This window comes from Hyperolius riggenbachi, chromosome 2, assembly GCF_040937935.1.
Source record: "Hyperolius riggenbachi isolate aHypRig1 chromosome 2, aHypRig1.pri, whole genome shotgun sequence".
NCBI classification, from domain to species: Eukaryota; Metazoa; Chordata; class Amphibia; order Anura; family Hyperoliidae; genus Hyperolius; species Hyperolius riggenbachi.
The window spans coordinates 324,803,713-324,820,874 of NC_090647.1; the positions used below are offsets into that span (position 1 = coordinate 324,803,713).

At 41.2% G+C, this 17,162-nt stretch overlaps 1 protein-coding gene across 3 annotated transcripts in view; it reads left to right on the forward strand.

The window, feature by feature from the left end:
* Positions 1-17,162, forward strand: part of PHACTR4 (phosphatase and actin regulator 4) — a 111,350-nt gene that overhangs the window by 6,872 nt on the left and 87,316 nt on the right. Inside the window, exon 2 of one of the 3 annotated variants that reach the window (XM_068269260.1) lies at positions 14,661-14,863. The exons of the other annotated variants lie outside the window; for them this stretch is intronic. The gene's annotated coding sequence lies outside the window, so the exon portion shown is untranslated. The remainder of the gene's footprint in view (positions 1-14,660; positions 14,864-17,162) is intronic. 3 annotated transcript variants of the gene reach the window in all.

Below are 17,162 nucleotides of genomic sequence, written 5' to 3' on the forward strand. Positions count from 1 at the left end.
TTGGCCCTAGACTATGATACATGCACTACACGATACATACATAGACATATGACTGGTAGGGACTAGATTGTGAGCCCCTTTGAGGGACAGTTAGTGACAAGACAATATACTCTGTACAGCGCTGCATAATATGTCGGCACTTTATAAATACACAAATAATAAACAAGGCAGGTGAAGGGATTTTCATGTATCCTTGTGTCAGTTTCTGTCCATACACGTGTTTTAGCACAATTTGGCAGACCCAATATGCGCCCATTAAAGTACCCACATTTTCAGTGTAAGCCTTCTCCGGCTCCAGGGCTGCAGCTGCACTTTACTTCCTGTCCGGGGAAGTTTAAACAGTAGAGGGCGCTCTACTGTTTAAACCTCTTGCCGGGACAGGAAGAAGTGAAGCCTGCTGGACTCTGAGCCAAGTGGAGAAGGAGCAGCTGGGACATGCGCCGGCGGAACATGTAATGTATTGCCGCTGTATTGCTCAGTCGTCGGACATTCGAACGCTGCTATCAACGCACTCCCGAACCGCTGGTGATCGAGCAAAATCTTCCGCACGGACGGGAACGACCGAAATCGATTGTTCGGTCAACGTTTGCGCAAGGAATTCACAGCAGATTTGATCACAGGGATCGAATCTGCTGTATATCGGCGGGAAAATCGTTAGGTGTATGGGCCCCTTAAGGGCAGGTTTCCACTGGGGTGCCATGTCCAAATTAGATGTGGCACACGTGCTGATATGAATTTGCGCTCGAATCGTTATAGTCGTAGATGTGATCTGCAAAAAATTGCAGCTGGCACTATTTTGTGGGGGCGAGCAGCACACGCACCTACAGATACCGCCTATTGATTTCAGTGGGCCTTGTTTCTCCATCTGAAATTGCATATGGAAAATGGATGCAATTCGGCGCCAGTAAGAACACACTATAAGTGCTTTCTGGCCATCAGAGCTCTCCGAGAGATTTTTTTAAAAATGCTCCCATTGACGTACATTAAAATCGTGGTATAATTGCGCAATTATACCGTGATTTTGATGTAAGTCAATGGGAGCATTTTTTTAAAAGAGCTGATGGCCAAAAAACGCTCAGAAAAGAGCGTATAGTGTGTCTGAGCCCTTAGGGACGACACCACCTCTTTGGATTTTATTGTAAAGTGTCAGTTCAAGTATGCTTCGCACATTGTTTTTGAATTAAACAGTAATTGTGTACAATTTGAATTCTAATGGAGCATGAATTTATATTGATGTTAGTTCTCTGCTTCTTAATATGTATCCAGTGCCCTTCTTTATTATGTAGTGTATTCATCTAGTGTAGCTGGTGGCCTGTACTGTTGTGAAGGTGATCTGCTTGTGCTCCAGTTTCGTTCATGAGTAATGACTTATGTATGTGTTCAGGGCATGCATGAGTGTACAATGTTTGTACAGCAGGACACAGTGCTATACTATGAGGTCTGCATATCTGTAAGCGCTGAGCTCGTTATGGGCCACTGAGCAGTAGGTAAACATTAACTGCCAATGTGTGCCAGAACTGAGCAACCAGATAAATCACGCCTCTCTGTGTGCGCGCCTCTATTCACCGAAAATGTTTTATTTTTCCTTATAACAAATACTTGTGATATTATCTTTATGAAGCATCCTTACTATTATCATCTACCCCACCTCAGTGTGCCTATGGTACTTCCTGTAAAATTATACCTGCATAAGCAGCTTAGTCTGACATACATTTTATACAGTCCCACCCACTGCCTTGAATAGAACATTCTTCCATAGAATATGTTTTGAACTCTACTTCCATTCCGACAATCTTTCTAGCGAAAGCAGGTGATATTTGTGTACTGCTGCTAGTCCAGTGTTACATGAGGATAATAATCCTATCATTTCTGTAGTACTTTTCTCCTGTTGGACTCAGAGCGCTCAAGAGCTGCAGCCACTAAGGGTGCGCTCAAGGGGCCACCCTGCAGTGTTAGGAAGTCTTGCTCAAGGACTCCTTACTGAATCGGTACTCACCAAAGCACTAGCACTTTTTAAAGCACTAGTGAATACTAACCAATTGCAGTGATCTCACTGCTGTTTGCTGTCGCGGGTTTTCGTGATTAACTGCAATCGCAAAACGTGTTACAGCATTTTCTCTCGATTATGGAGCGATCGCGATACAGCGCTTATAAAAGCGTTTATTGCAATCGCTCTGAATTGCGAGAGCGTACAATAATTTTACCATGCTAATCATGGTAAAAACACCCGCACAAAAGGTTATAATGTTTTGCAACTCACAAGTGTGAATGGGCCCTTAACCAGTACTTAATCCAGCCAATATAGGCTCCAATTCATCAAAAGCTGTTCGAAAAAACTATTTACTGAAATCCATGGCTTCAATTCAGAAAAACCTGTATGGTATCAGCAGACAAGTGTGGAGTTGTCTCTGTTTTGTTACATGCTGTGTTTTCAGTGACAGCATTACAATAGTAAGAGGCATCCCCACATCCCTTTAGAATGTGCATGTTTGTTATACTGCCTCTTCTCCCTCTAAATCTATTAGTTTTTCTTAACATTTTATTTAATTGGCACAGCTTAGATGAACTTCCAGGAGAACATTACACATGCTGTGCTTAGGTGATTTCCCCACTAGCTACTCTGCGTCTTCAAACAGGAACCTAAAGGGTTAAACAGCTGAAAGGCTGCAGGGGAAACCTATTTTTTTGGGGATCTCTCTCCTCCGCTGCTTTGGGGGTAGAAAAGCTTGACCCTCTGGAGAAGTCTTCGAATCCTATCACAGGGAATTGCAGTAGACCGAGGCTGTTGCTATTGGCTCTCTGCTCCTGTCAGTCATAGGTAATCCCTCTCTGCTTTTGTGAGTCACGGCTCCAGTCTCTGCACTGTTTTTTTACATACCAGAGCTGCCAGTAATTATCGAAACATGATACTGGTATTAATACTGCTGTAATCCTGATGAAATGACGTTTGCTGATATGTGTTGAGGTGTTTACCGCACAAGTCGGTAATTTACCTCACTGCTCGGTAACTTTAGCTTGCCATTTGGTAACAGCCTTGATTAATTAACATTTCACTTCAGCCCACAGGTGTTTTCACCTCTAGGACAGAAGCAATTTCCCCCTGACAGTGCTCCTTCCATTAATTCATCAATAACTTTATTACTACTTATCACAACTAAACAATCTGTCTTGCTTTTATCACCACCAATTGGGCTTTCTTTTGGGTGTTACATTTTGCTAAGATGGGAAAAAAATCATTATTTCTCAGTTTACGTTTGATTGGAGGCATGTTGGTTCATTCACAGAAGATTGGTTGCAGCGGGGAGGACTCGTTCCCCTTCCGCAATCGATCCCCTTTAATAGCGGGGGGAATGAACGTTCACCTGATGGCTCCAAAGCGCACACCCGCAGCAACACCACTGGATGAATATATTTGTCTTGAATGCCGCTAACCGGCTCCTGCTGGACGAATATATTCGTCTACTCCAAGTGGTTAAAAGTTAAACTAAAGTAATTGAAAGTATATTAACCTTGGGAGAGCCTTTGAACCCAGTTCTTAAGCACAGCAGAGCTCACAAACAGCCTAAGAAGTTGGCCTTCACCACTTCCTGAGATATGTGCTGGTTAGTTGAGCCTCATGGTTAGTTGGGTTCAGGATAACAGGGACTTTACTGTTAGTGTGTTAGGCGCAGAAAATGTTCCAGTACCTCCATTTGTATTGTGAAGTTTTCTTTTTCCATAATTTTCCTCTGCTCTTACATTGCGGTGTCTGTCTATTATAACCTAGTCCTAACATCCTTAAAAGCTTTCTACTTTCAAGTCCCTTCCTCCCACGTGAGTTCCAGTTGTGTTGGGCCCCCTGGAGCATGGCCCTAGCTTTGTAGTGCTTAACAAGACCACACGTGACTGCTAACAGACAGGAGAGCTGCATTGTCACAAGCAGTCAGGGAAAGTGTTTTTTTTTTTTTGTTTTTTTTTGGGGGGGGGGGGGGGGGGGACTTTGGAAGTAGAAGTGATTATCTTTTTTAATAGTTGTATGTGTATTTTTACTTTTTTTTACATTCAAGATAATTTTACTACTTCCTGCTTTATGAATGGACATGGCCCGCGATCTGGGTGATGTCCATTCATTACAGGCATTGCGATTGGTTAAGAGAACGTTTGTTCCCCTTTGCCAATTGCAGATCTCCGTGACCCAATGGTATGAGTGGCATGGGGGGGAAGTGGTGCACGCATGTGTGTGGCGGGGGGAGCGACGCATTAAAACGTCCTGGAGCCGTTCAGATGCTCTTGCAAGACTTTTTAATGCAGTGGCTTGTCCTCCACTGGTTAAAGTATCTTAAAACTGAAATAGAGGGGATTACTCTGGGGATTTCCTAACTCCGCCTCTAAACCTTTCCATATGCTTCACAGTGAGTCACTGGGAAAGCTGGTTTCAGGAGATAAGCTGTGACTGAGATGGGAGTGATTACTCTGTTGACGCATACTCATGCCAGCATCCATATGGATGTGGGGATCCCTTCACCCTGTAGAATAAACGTGTAATTGCAATTAATGAGCTTAGCTGCATGACGTTAATACATTTTATTTCCTGATTTCTGCTGTCCTATGAGCCATGAAAACAGAGAGAGTTAGTATTCTGTGTGTCCTAAGAACATTAGCACAGAGCTGTTTACTGTTGCCATGGTTTTCAGCAGCTTTCCTAAGGCTAGTCACAGCAAAAGCAGGCTGAAGTAAAAAAAATATTGACATTCAGAAACAAAATGACTTGCATAGTGACCAATTCTGTTGGTCTTTGTACTAAGCTGGAAATAATTTCCTGTATTCTCACCCACCAAGCTCTTAAACAGAACTCTGCATTATTGTAATAATCGCTCAATAGGGAGAAATGGCTGTAGTCTCATGTTCTGTGGCCAGTTGGCAGTTGCACACTCCAGCAATGTAGCCCTCTTCACTATACTTTGTTTCCAATCTCTGTTCCATATATTCTACCATACATTGAGTAGGCTGGTGGCCAGAAGCAGATATTGTGGTGAGATGTTTTTTACATTTTGCGGAGGTTTTCTTGTAATACACTCCCTATGTACTCTCTCTGATGATATTCCTCTGACTACTTAACTAGCCTTGGGAAAACAATTTGATGTTCCTTTCTGTTTCTCATATTGTTTTTGTTGCTGTGATAGAAGCAAAGGGGAGATCAAAATCTTTTTGTTAGCAAGTTGTAGGTTGGAATTGAGTGGAGGTGTATTTGGTTTTGGCAATGTGTTCAAAATCCCAGTCCTAGAAATAAGTCTTGTGCAATCATCCAGAAGTGGTATGTGTGTTTCTGGCACTCATGGATTTGGCATGAGTGTAATCATACTATCAGGAATGCAGCTGTCAGTACTTGGGTAACAGAGTAACCAAGCAGCTCAGGGTGACCCAAACTACTAGGAATTTTTGGTTTTCGGCACTGTTTTTGTGTGTAGTTGCAGTGCATTTTCTCCATTGATTGCCTAATTCTAATCAATTTCTCTCATTGGTAAAACCCCTTCCTGACGCCTATCCCTAACCTCTCCCTTTAAAATAATCCTTTCAGACGCCTTACTTCATCCCCGTACATCCTTCCAATTCCCTTGTTAATTGGAACAGGGGAATTCTCTCCTTTCTGACACCAATCATTAGCCTTCAAGCCTGTCTAACTACTCAAGCTAGCCTCTCCTTACCTTAACCCTCCCAATCACCATCTAATCCTAACCAATACCTTTCCTTATCAGATTTAGATTTTGTGCATGCCCAATTGTTCCATGTGGAGTCAGTTTACACATAGCAGCAACATGATTTCGTGATAAGCGCTTGCCAATAACTTCCTCCTAAACCTTGCATTTTGTACCAGTATGTTCACTTTTATCAGAAATATGCCATATCCACCTTATCCTTTTATTCATGGTAGCTGAGGTGGTTAGTGTAAGTGTGTTGACTGAGGAGGAGATGGTCTCCTAATACGTGTTCCAAGACTGCTGTGAGAGCACTTCAGAAACAGTGAGTCTGATGTATAATCATACTCAGAAGCTTGGTCTTCTTTCTATGTTTTCCTGTACAGCTAGTTGTGTGTTCTTGCTTTTAGAAATGTATGTGTTTGTATTATCTGTATTAGTCATCATTTTTTGCATTGATTACATAGCACAGCGTCATGGGAAATTATGGTGCTATATAGATCAGTAATTATAGTAATATTAAAGTTTAGTGAATAGTCTCAGTATCCTTGAGGAGAAGCCTGACGTACAACAAGCTGATTTGTCTGTTAAAGAGACACTGAAGCGAACAAATATATATGATATAATGAATTGGTTGTGTACTATGAATAATTACTAGAAGATTAGCAGCAAAGAAAATATTCTCATACTTTTATTTTCAGGTATATAGTGTTTTTTCTAGCATTGCATCATTCTCTAATATGTGCAGATTACACAATACTCAGCATTCAAAATGATTCTTTCAGAGCAGTCTGTGAACTAATGACCTCTCCTCCGGCAGAGAAAAAGTAAACAGTTGAGATAATAAAAGTCAGAAGACAGGTCTCTCCACGACTTTTGAAAGTCGTAGAGCGTAATGGCTTGTTTGCATAGAGATAACTGGAGTTTCTCAACTCTTCCTGTACTGGAAACAATTAGACTGATGTATCTGATCTTAATGTTTTATTTCTTAGCTGTACTACACATACAAATCATAATATCATATTTTTTTTTCGCATCAGTGTCTCTTTAAGTACAAAGCTAAAGCTTATACCGCCCCCCCCCCCCCCCCAATGCTGTGGCTGGCACTGCAATACTTCTATCTATACCCCTCCTATCTGAGATTGATTGGCACAGGGAGAAGCACAGTACGTCTCACGCCTCACTGAGGGACTTCCCATCCACAGTCTCTTAGAATTCTTTGCAAAGGCAGAAGACTGCCATGGCACTTTTTCAGAGAAGGGGTGTGACTAACCAACAAAACCTGGATTTTATGGCACAAGTAGTCAGTTTTTAAACATTTTTCCTGCTACTCTGCTATAACTTCTGCTGCCTGTGCTGATAGTGTGGGTTTTATTTTTTCACCAGAGATCCGCTTTATCTCTTGATTAGGCAAGGTGCTTGTATTTGGCCACTTTATTTTACTATGTAAAAGAAACCTGTATCTTCCTAAATACACTGTCCATACCTGTAAAAATAAGCTTGAAGAGATACTGTGGGCAGAATATGAAAAAATGTAAAAAAAAAAATAAATGTCATGTGCCCATATAAACATGTTGTCTCTTGTGAAAATATTGTTGTGCCTTTTTGGTCTGATTTTTTGTTTTCACAAACTTGAAGTTGGTGAAAAAGATATATATGCACTTCCTGTGTTGGGGTGGCAACAGGAGTTTCTTCCTCTCTTGTCACGTGATCACTAGCAGAACTAAAACCTGATCTCAGCATTTGATGCATCGGTAAACTTCATTTTTTAGAAATAGTTTTAAAGTTAAAACAATTTATAGGAGAATCAATGATGTGCATATAGAATTTTCTAAGATCTCGCGGATTTTCTTTAATTTCACTTGAGAACCTGGTAAAGATGAGAAGAAAAGTATCCCATAGGTGGATTGCCAGAGTCACAGAAAATTTCAAAGGTTACCTGGTGGTCCAGATGAAGTCACAAAAACACTTGAAAGGCTCTACACTCTTTATGGTATAACCAATATTTAGTGAGAGGGGGTGCTCAGATTCTTACAGGTGTGGCATTCCTTCGAAGAGTAGCATCAAACATCAAAGCATGTTGGCACTCTTAGCAAATTCCATTTGGTGCTGTCATAGGGACAAGTGCACATCACTGATGCAAATGCTTTCCGTACTTATGCTTATTGCTCTTTCCTTGATAACAGGGCACTGCTTTGTCCTGAAACTTTGGATTTGGTTTCATGCAGCTTAAATTCCCCCCGACCACATGGCTCTGGCCCCTTAAAGTGTACCTGTGGGGAAAAAAGTGCCCCTAAGGAGTTCCCACCTTGGATGGGGATAACTTCTGGATTATCCAGAGGCTTCCAATGCACCGTTACAGTGCTGACTCATTCGAAAAACTGTTTGTCAATGGCTTGCATGTATGCAATAGCTCAGACCTGCTTGGTTTTCCTTGGAAAAAAACCCGAGCCCAAACATATACATGCAACTGCACATGCACGAGCCGTCAGAACCTGAGCAGTAACACGGTCCTGATCGGGCTTGGCTTACATGAAGCTCAGTTACATAGAGAGATATTAAGCTAAACGACCTGGCAGAGGAGGACTTGAAAAGCCTCTGGAGGCTCAGAGGCTTCCCCCTCCTGAGGGATCTAAATTTAGCAACTTCAAACCTCACAGGTTTGCTTTAAAGCAAATCTATAGTGAAAAAAAAAATCAGTTTAAATACTTGCCTATAGAAAGGGAAGGCTCTGAATATCATAGAGCCTTTCTGGTCCATGCTCTGTCCCATCATTGCTGCACTGTTCCTGGTGGAAGCTACTGGATCTTCTAGGTCTTTGGTACTGCTCGTGCAGCCTTCTGAAGTACTTGCACCCCCAATTACTTCCAAAGACGAGTGCTTCCTGGACTAGCACATGCACAGTATGGATAATATGCTCGGCTTTGGAGGTACTCAGGGGCACGAGTACTTCCGAAGGCTGCATGAAGAGTGCCAAAGGGCTTTTCAACCTAGCGGGTCAAATAGCTTCCATCATGGACAACGCAGGAACAACAGGACCGAGTGAGGACCGGGAAGGCTCTGTGGTATCCATGGCATCCCCTTTACATGGGTAAGTATTAAAAAAAAATTGCTTCAAAATGCCTTAAAGAATTGGGTCCTTTTTTATTTTTTTCGTTCATTTTTCATGGCGGTCATGGTGGGAGCTGGTGCTGTTAAATCTATGCCATGTTGATCTTACACAGCCACAAACATGGCATACATTTAACTGTGCGCGATCCCCAAGTGGTTAAATGAACTAAAACATGAGAATGCCGACATGTTTTCTCAGATGAAGAGTAGAGCTGAGTCTATGGTGACACGACCACAAGCTCCAAATAAGGCATTTAGTGATCTTTATTTTACGGAAGGCAAATTGAGGAGAAAAAAAGCTGAATATTAAACCAAAAGTCCTGGGGTTACGCTTCAGCTATATTTATCCACCGCTACAATACACTGCTAGTGTGATGAGAGGACAGTTTTGGGAAACACTGCTGTTGGATATACAGTATCTGTAGGCAGCTCTCTGCTTACCTGCATTGGCACTAAACGGCTATTTCACCTTTTTATTCTTGCCCTAATTCATTGGTCTTAAAATTGTTTCTTTATTTTCCAGATGTTTTTTTCTTATTGTATTCTTTAAGGCAATTTCATCATTATTGCAAGTTTATTACAGTATTCTTTGCGCTTGTTACCAGTCATAAGCTTGGTTTATTTTCTTTTTATATATGCCTTATGTCATATGTTTGATCATGGTACTAGCAGTAGGGTATGTTTGATCATGTTATACATACTCACCTGTTAAAAAGTAAACACTTGATATTTGATTTTTTTATTCTTTCTGTGATGTAACTTGTAAAGTTAGGGCATTTGTTTGTAAATTGCTTTAGACTTGTGATACCTTTTATAGTTTATGAAACTATGTGCTTGGATTATGTGCATAATAGAAATAGTGATGCCAAATATGAGATAGATATACAGGATCTTCTCAAAAAATTAGCATATTGTGATAAAGTTCATTATTTTCTGTAATGTACTGATAAACATTAGACTTTCCATATATTTTAGATTCAAATACACACAACTGAAGTAGATCAAGTATTTATTGTTTAAATATTGATGATTTTGGCATACAGCGCATGAAAACCCAAATTTCCTATCTCAAAAAATTAGCATATTTCATCCAACCAATAAAAGAAAGGTGTTTTTAAAACAAAAGAAGGTAAACCTTCAAATAATTAAGTTCAGTTATGCACTCAATACTTGGTCAGGAATCCTTTTGCAGAAATGACTGCTTCAATGCGGCGTGGCATGGAGGCAATCAGCCTGTGGCACTGCTCAGGTGTTATGGAGGCCCAGGATGCTTCGATAGCGGCCTTAAGCTCATCCAGAGTGTTGGGTCTTGCGTCTCTCAACTTTCTCTTCACAATATCCCACATATTCTCTATGGGGTTCAGGTCAGGAGAGTTGGCAGGCCAATTGAGCACAGTAATACCATGGTCAGTAAACCATTTACCAGTGGTTTTGGCACTGTGAGCAGGTGCCAGGTCGTGCTGAAAAATGAAATCTTCATCTCCATAAAGCTTTTCAGCAGATGGAAGCATGAAGTGCTCCAAAATCTCCTGATAGCTAGCTGCATTGACCCTGCCCTTGATAAAACACAGTGGACCAACACCAGCAGCTGACATGGCACCCCAGACCATCACTGACTGTGGGTACTTGACACTGGACTTCAGGCATTTTGGCATTTCCCTCTCCCCAGTCTTCCTCCAGACTCTGGAACCTTGATTTTGAAATGACATGTAAAAGTTGCTTTCATCTGAAAAAAGTACTTTGGACCACTGAGCAACAGTCCAGTGCTGCTTCTCTGTAGCCCAGGTCAGGCGCTTCTGCCGCTGTTTCTGGTTCAAAAGTGGGTTCATGCTTCCATCTGCTGAAAAGCTTTATGGAGATAAAGATTTCATTTTTCAGCACGACCTGGCACCTGCTCACAGTGCCAAAACCACTGGTAAATGGTTTACTGACCATGGTATTACTGTGCTCAATTGGCTTGCCAACTCTCCTGACCTAAACCCCGTAGAGAATCTGTGGGATATTGTGAAGAGAAAGTTGAGAGAAGCAAGACCCAACACTCTGGATGAGCTTAAGGCCGCTATCGAAGCATCCTGGGCCTCCATAACACCTGAGCAGTGCCACAGGCTGATTGCCTCCATGCCACGCCGCATTGAAGCAGTCATTTCTGCAAAAGGATTCCCGACCAAATATTGAGTGCATAACTGAACATAATTATTTGAAGGTTGACTTTTTTTGTTTTAAAAACACATTTCTTTTATTGGTCGGATGAAATATGCTAATTTTTTGAAATAGGAAATTTGGGTTTTCATGAGCTGTATGCTAAAATCATCAATATTAAACCAATAAAAGGCTTGAACTACTTCAGTTGTGTGTATTTGAATCTAAAATATATGAAAGTCTAATGTTTATCAGTACATTACAGAAAATAATGAACTTTATCAGAATATGCTAATTTTTTGAGAAGATCCTGTGTGTGTGTGTGTGTGTGTGTGTGTGTGTGTGTGTGTGTGTGTGTGTGTGTGTGTGTGTGTGTGTGTGTGTGTGTGTGTGTGTGTGTGTGTGTATATATTATATTCATGCACCTTTATGTAGGATATGCCTTCTCAGTTTTCATTTTTTGACATAGAATAGTGTATGTTTCTGTGCATTGTGAATTGCTATTTGATTGGTCACTTTTAACTTAGAGCTCATTGACACAAGCATCTTGCATCTGATTTTCTGGTTGAGAAACCAGAATTTTGCTGCCAGTAAAACAAGTATTCTATTTTTACTGTGTATTTACTGACCGGTATAAAAACAAAAACGTCATAAAAAGCATCTCGGGAAGCAAACCACCTGCGAACACACACAGCATTTGTCTGTCACTCTTGTAGCTTGCATTGCAGTTTTGAACGCCAGGACTTAAAATTAATGCAGTCTGTGGTTGCAGTTTGATAAGAGATGGAGGCAGAACCTTGATGGAATGAGCCTTTACATTTGAAGGATACTTAATCTTTCCTCTTACTGCACGCGCTTGCTAGGTTCTCTGAGGGACGGTTATTAATATGAATTATTCAGTATACTGATCTGTAAAGTGCTCTGAAAAATGTCAGTGCTCTATAAATGCATCCTAATAATGTGTTCTGTGTCAATTTTATTGTTTCTCTGTGATGAGCTTCAGGCCCTTTATCTTCAACATGTAAAACTATTGTGAAGAAGAAAATCCACTTAATGCTTCCCCTGTGACACCCCCTAAATACCATAGTGGTTTTTACACTTCTCTTTCCTGCTGCATGTATTTGTGTATGCACTGAACTGCATGTTTGATGGAAGGCAGCAGACCTTTCAGTGTAGATACATCCTTATCCCCCACAATAAGCAGAGTGTGAAAATGTGGGAGGTGCAAAAGAAGAGCTTGAAGCATTAAAAGGGACCTGAAGTGAGAAGAATACGGTGGCGTCTTCATTGCCTTATAAACAATACCACTAGCATGGCTGTCGTGCTTAGCTTTTGGCTTTAGTTGTTTTTGAGACAAAGCATGTGATATGCATGATCATTTTGGGATTAAAAACAAAGTATTAGAGGGAGGAGAATCGGCACAGAAGCCAGGCAACTGGAATTGTTTATTAGAGAATAAAGATGGCTGCCTCCATATTCCACTCACTTCAGGTTCCTCTCACTTATGCTTTAACACATAAAAAGGAGTGTAATAGATCTCCCCCCGGATACAGATTAATATCAAAATAAGGATAATTGCCTTTTTTTCTTATTTTTAACTTTTTTTATTTTTTTTTTTATTACCACCCTCAATGCATTTAAGATGTCTCAGCCCCCTTTCTCAGTTTAGAGTACTTAAAACGTCACATTACATCTGATTACTCATCTGATTATTTAGCCCAGAGGCTCCACTGTCCTCTGTTCCCTGACCCCTCGGTCACGCTCTCGTCCCCTAGTAGCATTCTGCACCTGCACAGTACGCTCCAGGGGGCAGGGAGTGCAGCGGGGGCAGAAGACCTTGGCTGACCGAGTTACCGGTAGTCGTAGTGACAGAACGGAGGGGCCGAGGACGGTGAGGGAAGCCAACGCTGCTCATGGGGCTGGAGGAAGCCCCAGGTAAGTATAAATACGGGCCAGTGTACCATCTCTGGTACACTTTCTGCCCAATTTACACCAATTAACTTGCCAGTATGTTTTGGGATTTATATATGAATAGGAGGCTCCTGCATACTAGTCCATTCTCCAGTCATAATCCCCAGGAAACGACTACTACTTATAAATGTATTAAAGTAAAATGTATATAATATGTGAAACCAGTAGTTCTCGCTATAGTCACCCCAAGACAGCCACTGAAAGACTCTAAGTGGCTGTAGTGGGAAGTGAAGATTCTACACATCGGTAAATAACTTTTACTAATGCACATTGTTCTCTAACCATGCTGGACAGAGCTGTAAAATGGGTTGTCAGTGTTTCATGGCAGCTGCCATCTGCACAGTTTCACTGCAATCATGATTTGGCTTCATTAAAAAGGAGACAGTGGGCTTGATTCACAAAAGAGTGCTAACAGTTAGCACGGGCGTTTTCGCACGAATTTTCACATTGCGCGTGATCGCGAATTTTTGCGCGAAACAATAACGTTTTGCGCGAAAACGATTTTGATATTGCGTTTGTGCGTGAAACCGTTATCAGTTTGCGTGAAAATTTGCGATCACGCGCAATGCGAAAATTTGCGCGAAAACGGCCGTGCTAACAGTTAGCACTCTTTTGTGAATCAAGCCCAGTGTGTTCAGGTTATGAAGCCGCTTCTGTGCTGATGCTACTACTCATGTTTCAGAATATAGCTGTGGGTTCCAAGACAGCAGAGTCATCTTAATTTCTGCCTCCCACGCTATATAAAATAAAAATGTTTACATTAGAAGGTGACAGAGGATGGGGCAGATTCACAGGGTTAAATACTGCTGATGAATGCCTGATAATCCACAAACTTAAAATGGGAATATCTCAGGAGTGGGACTTCACAGGGACATAGTATAGGTGTGTGTAGCTAATCATGCTGGAGAGAAGATTTTACAAATATTCCTTAAAGCGGGATTGTTGGCCATAAAATCAAATTCCATTTACCCATTGCTCTGTGTTTTATTATGTAGACTACATGCAGTCCGCATTGCATGCATTCCAATATAATCATAAATGTTTCTGCTGTAATGCATCTTATCTCAGCCAGCCTAGCTCTATTCTGGTACATTGCCAGGCAGAGGGAAGCTTGTTATCTCCCCTCCCACATTCCTGCTTCTCAGAGATTGGCTGAGGACAGTTCAGTGTGACAGGAGGCTGAGAAGGGACATGCACCTCACCCCTCTGCAGAAGCTGCTGAAATACTATCTATGCTGTGCTCACATGTGTTTACAAAGCAAGCTAGATATGACAGTGCAGTTCTTATAGAGCTCAGTGGGGAGGAGGGCTGGCAATGCATACACCATTTCAGGCAGGAGTAAAAAAAAAAAAAAGGGATGAAATTACATCAGGATTGGCCATAAAGATGGAAAATGCCTGTTACGCTTTTCTCTTTATTTACCATATACAGTTCTCTGAAATCAAAACTTGAACAGTACAATACATTTTTTTTGTGTAAGTAGAACAAGTAATCTACTTATGTATGTGTTTTTTTTTCTTGGGATGCTATGGCTGTCCTTGCTGCTTTGAAAAGAAAAAATCCAAAAATGTTTTGGTGCAGCGTCATTTCCTTTACAAAATTTAGTATAACTTCCTGAAATCTTTATGCATATTATCCCAAGATCCTTTGCAATGCAAAAATCAACAATATGAGACTGTACAGTATTAGACATTGATTTCCTCAAAGATTCTTTGTAGATAGTCATAGGGTGAGAGGGGAACACTGAGTAATGTAATTTGTAGTCTATAGAGCCGGCATGACAACAGGAGGCCTTGGCTTTGGAGGTACTCAGGGGCACGAGTACTACCGAAGGCTGCATGAAGAGTGCCAAAGGGCTTTTCAACCTAGCGGGTCAAATAGCTTCCATCGGGGACAACGCAGCAACAACAGGACCGAGTGAGGACCGGGAAGGCTCTGTGGTATCCATGGCATCACCTTTACATTGGTAAGTATTAAAAAAAAATTGCTTCAAAATGCCTTAAAGAATTGGATCCTTTTTTATTTTTTTTCATGGCGGTCATGGTGGGAGCTGGTGCTGTTAAGTCTATGCCATGTTAATCTTACACAGCCACAAACATGGCATACATTTAACTGTGCGCGATCCCCAAGTGGTTAAATGAACTAAAACATGAGAATGCCAAGCACTGTGTCCTAGCAAAATATTAATTTTGATCGGATGCTGCAGTATTCCTTTCCGCACGCAGTGATGGCTCTTCCTGTGCTCCACCTCCCACACTTTGTCAGCCAAGCTGCAAAACTGTTCCTACAGCAGTCTAACTGCTGCTTTGTGTATCATCTATCAAGGCATTTTGTGCTGCATCGTAAATCAAGTGCTGCTTGCATAACTTGTGATTTGGAGTTGCCTGGACTTTGTGAAATGTACAAGCACATGGGTTGTGGGTGGTTTGCAATGGATTTGCGATGCTGGTTGGCCCCCAAACCAGTTGAGAGATAAGTAATATGAGGCAAATCTTATTTCCACTTACTTTAGTTTCAATTTGAATCATGTCTGAAGTTCCTCTTTAAAGTTACTTTTGTAGCTTTTACGTCTAAAGGACTATTCCTTTTAAGGCAACCATACAAAAGTTAATTAACGCCCAATATGCCAAGCCAATTGATCATGATCCAATTGAAATTTGATAGGATTTCAATGTATTTTAGCTGTAATGATCAAACCGCAGACGGTATGGGTCGTTGATTCCCCCTGCCCTTCATGTACAGTGATTATAAAATGTGTCCAATCAGACTTTCAATTGCTATACTGCACTAAATCGTTCAAAAATGTATTGCTCTGATATGTTAGAGCAGTAGACGGGGAGATTTAATGAGTAAATAGAATAAAGTGATTGAATAGATTAGAAACCAATCAGAAAAAAAATGATTTGTGTATGGCCATCTTTAGAATACAGATAGATATAAAGGTGTTGTTGACATGATTTTTTTTGTTTGTGGTGACAGACTATCGGGTGTAGAATGTTGTCCGCTTCCTCTTTAGCAGTCCGGTGGCTTTAGCCCTACCTTTTTGGCTTGTCCAAACTGTGTCCCGGGGCCACAAGACATATGACTATTATTTTATTATCATTCTTTAGTATTATATATAGTGCCGACATCTTTCGCAATGCTGTTCAGAGTATATTGTCTTTGCACTTAATTGTCCCTCAGAAGGGCTCACAATCTATTCTCTACCATAGTCATAAAGTCAGGTCCGTAAATATTATAATTAATAATAATCCGAACATTTATATAGCGCTTTTCTCCTGTTGGACTCAAAGCGCTCAAAAGCTGCAGACACTGGGGCGCACTGGAGAGGCCACCCTGTGGTGTTAGGGAGTCTTGCCTTGAACTCCCTACTGAATAGGTACTGACCTTAACCAGGATTCGAACCCTGGTCTCCCATGTACTTAACCAGTACACTATCATGGGACATGGAAACAATTCTAACACGTTTGGCTCTATAGACAACCACAATGGATTTGATATGAAACAAACATGAAGTGCTTTAACTGGAGACCACTTTAATTTGAGGGTATTTACATCCAAATCCGGTGAACGATGTAGGAATTACAACAGTATGCATATGTGCCTCCCTCTTGTTAAGGGAGTAAATGTAATGGGACAGAATAATAATCATAAACTTTCACTTTTCACTACTTGGTTGTAAATCCTTTGCAGTAAATTACAGCTTGAAGTCTAGAATGCATTGACATCACCAGGCGATGGGCGATGCTCTGCCAGGTCTCTACTGCAACTGTCTTCAGTTCCTGCTTTTTCTTGGGGCATTTTCCCTTCAGTTTTGTCTTCAGCAAGTGAAATGCATGCTCAATCGGATTCAGGTCAGGTGATTGACTTGGCCATTGCATAACATTCTACTTCTCTCCCTTCAAAAAGCTTTGGTTACTTTTTGCAGTATGCTTTGGGTCATTGTCCATAAAAACTCCATGCTGATAGTGCACTGGCTGGGACTCAAACCGGAGACCCAGTGCTGCAAGACAAGAGTGCTAATCACTACACCACCGTTATGCCCGTGCTTTTTTTTTTTATGTAACCTACCCTCTCACTTAGGTAGGATTTGTCTTGGCTTGTGTTTTTTTTTTTTTTTTTTTTTTTTTTTTTTAACCACTTCCTGTTGCTGAAGCTGGTGGGAGTTGACAAAACCAGTGACAAAGCTGACTGTCCTGGCTTGAGCAGTGTCCCAAGCCTGAGATTCAGGGTGGCTGCCACAAAAGAGCAATGACAGACTGCAG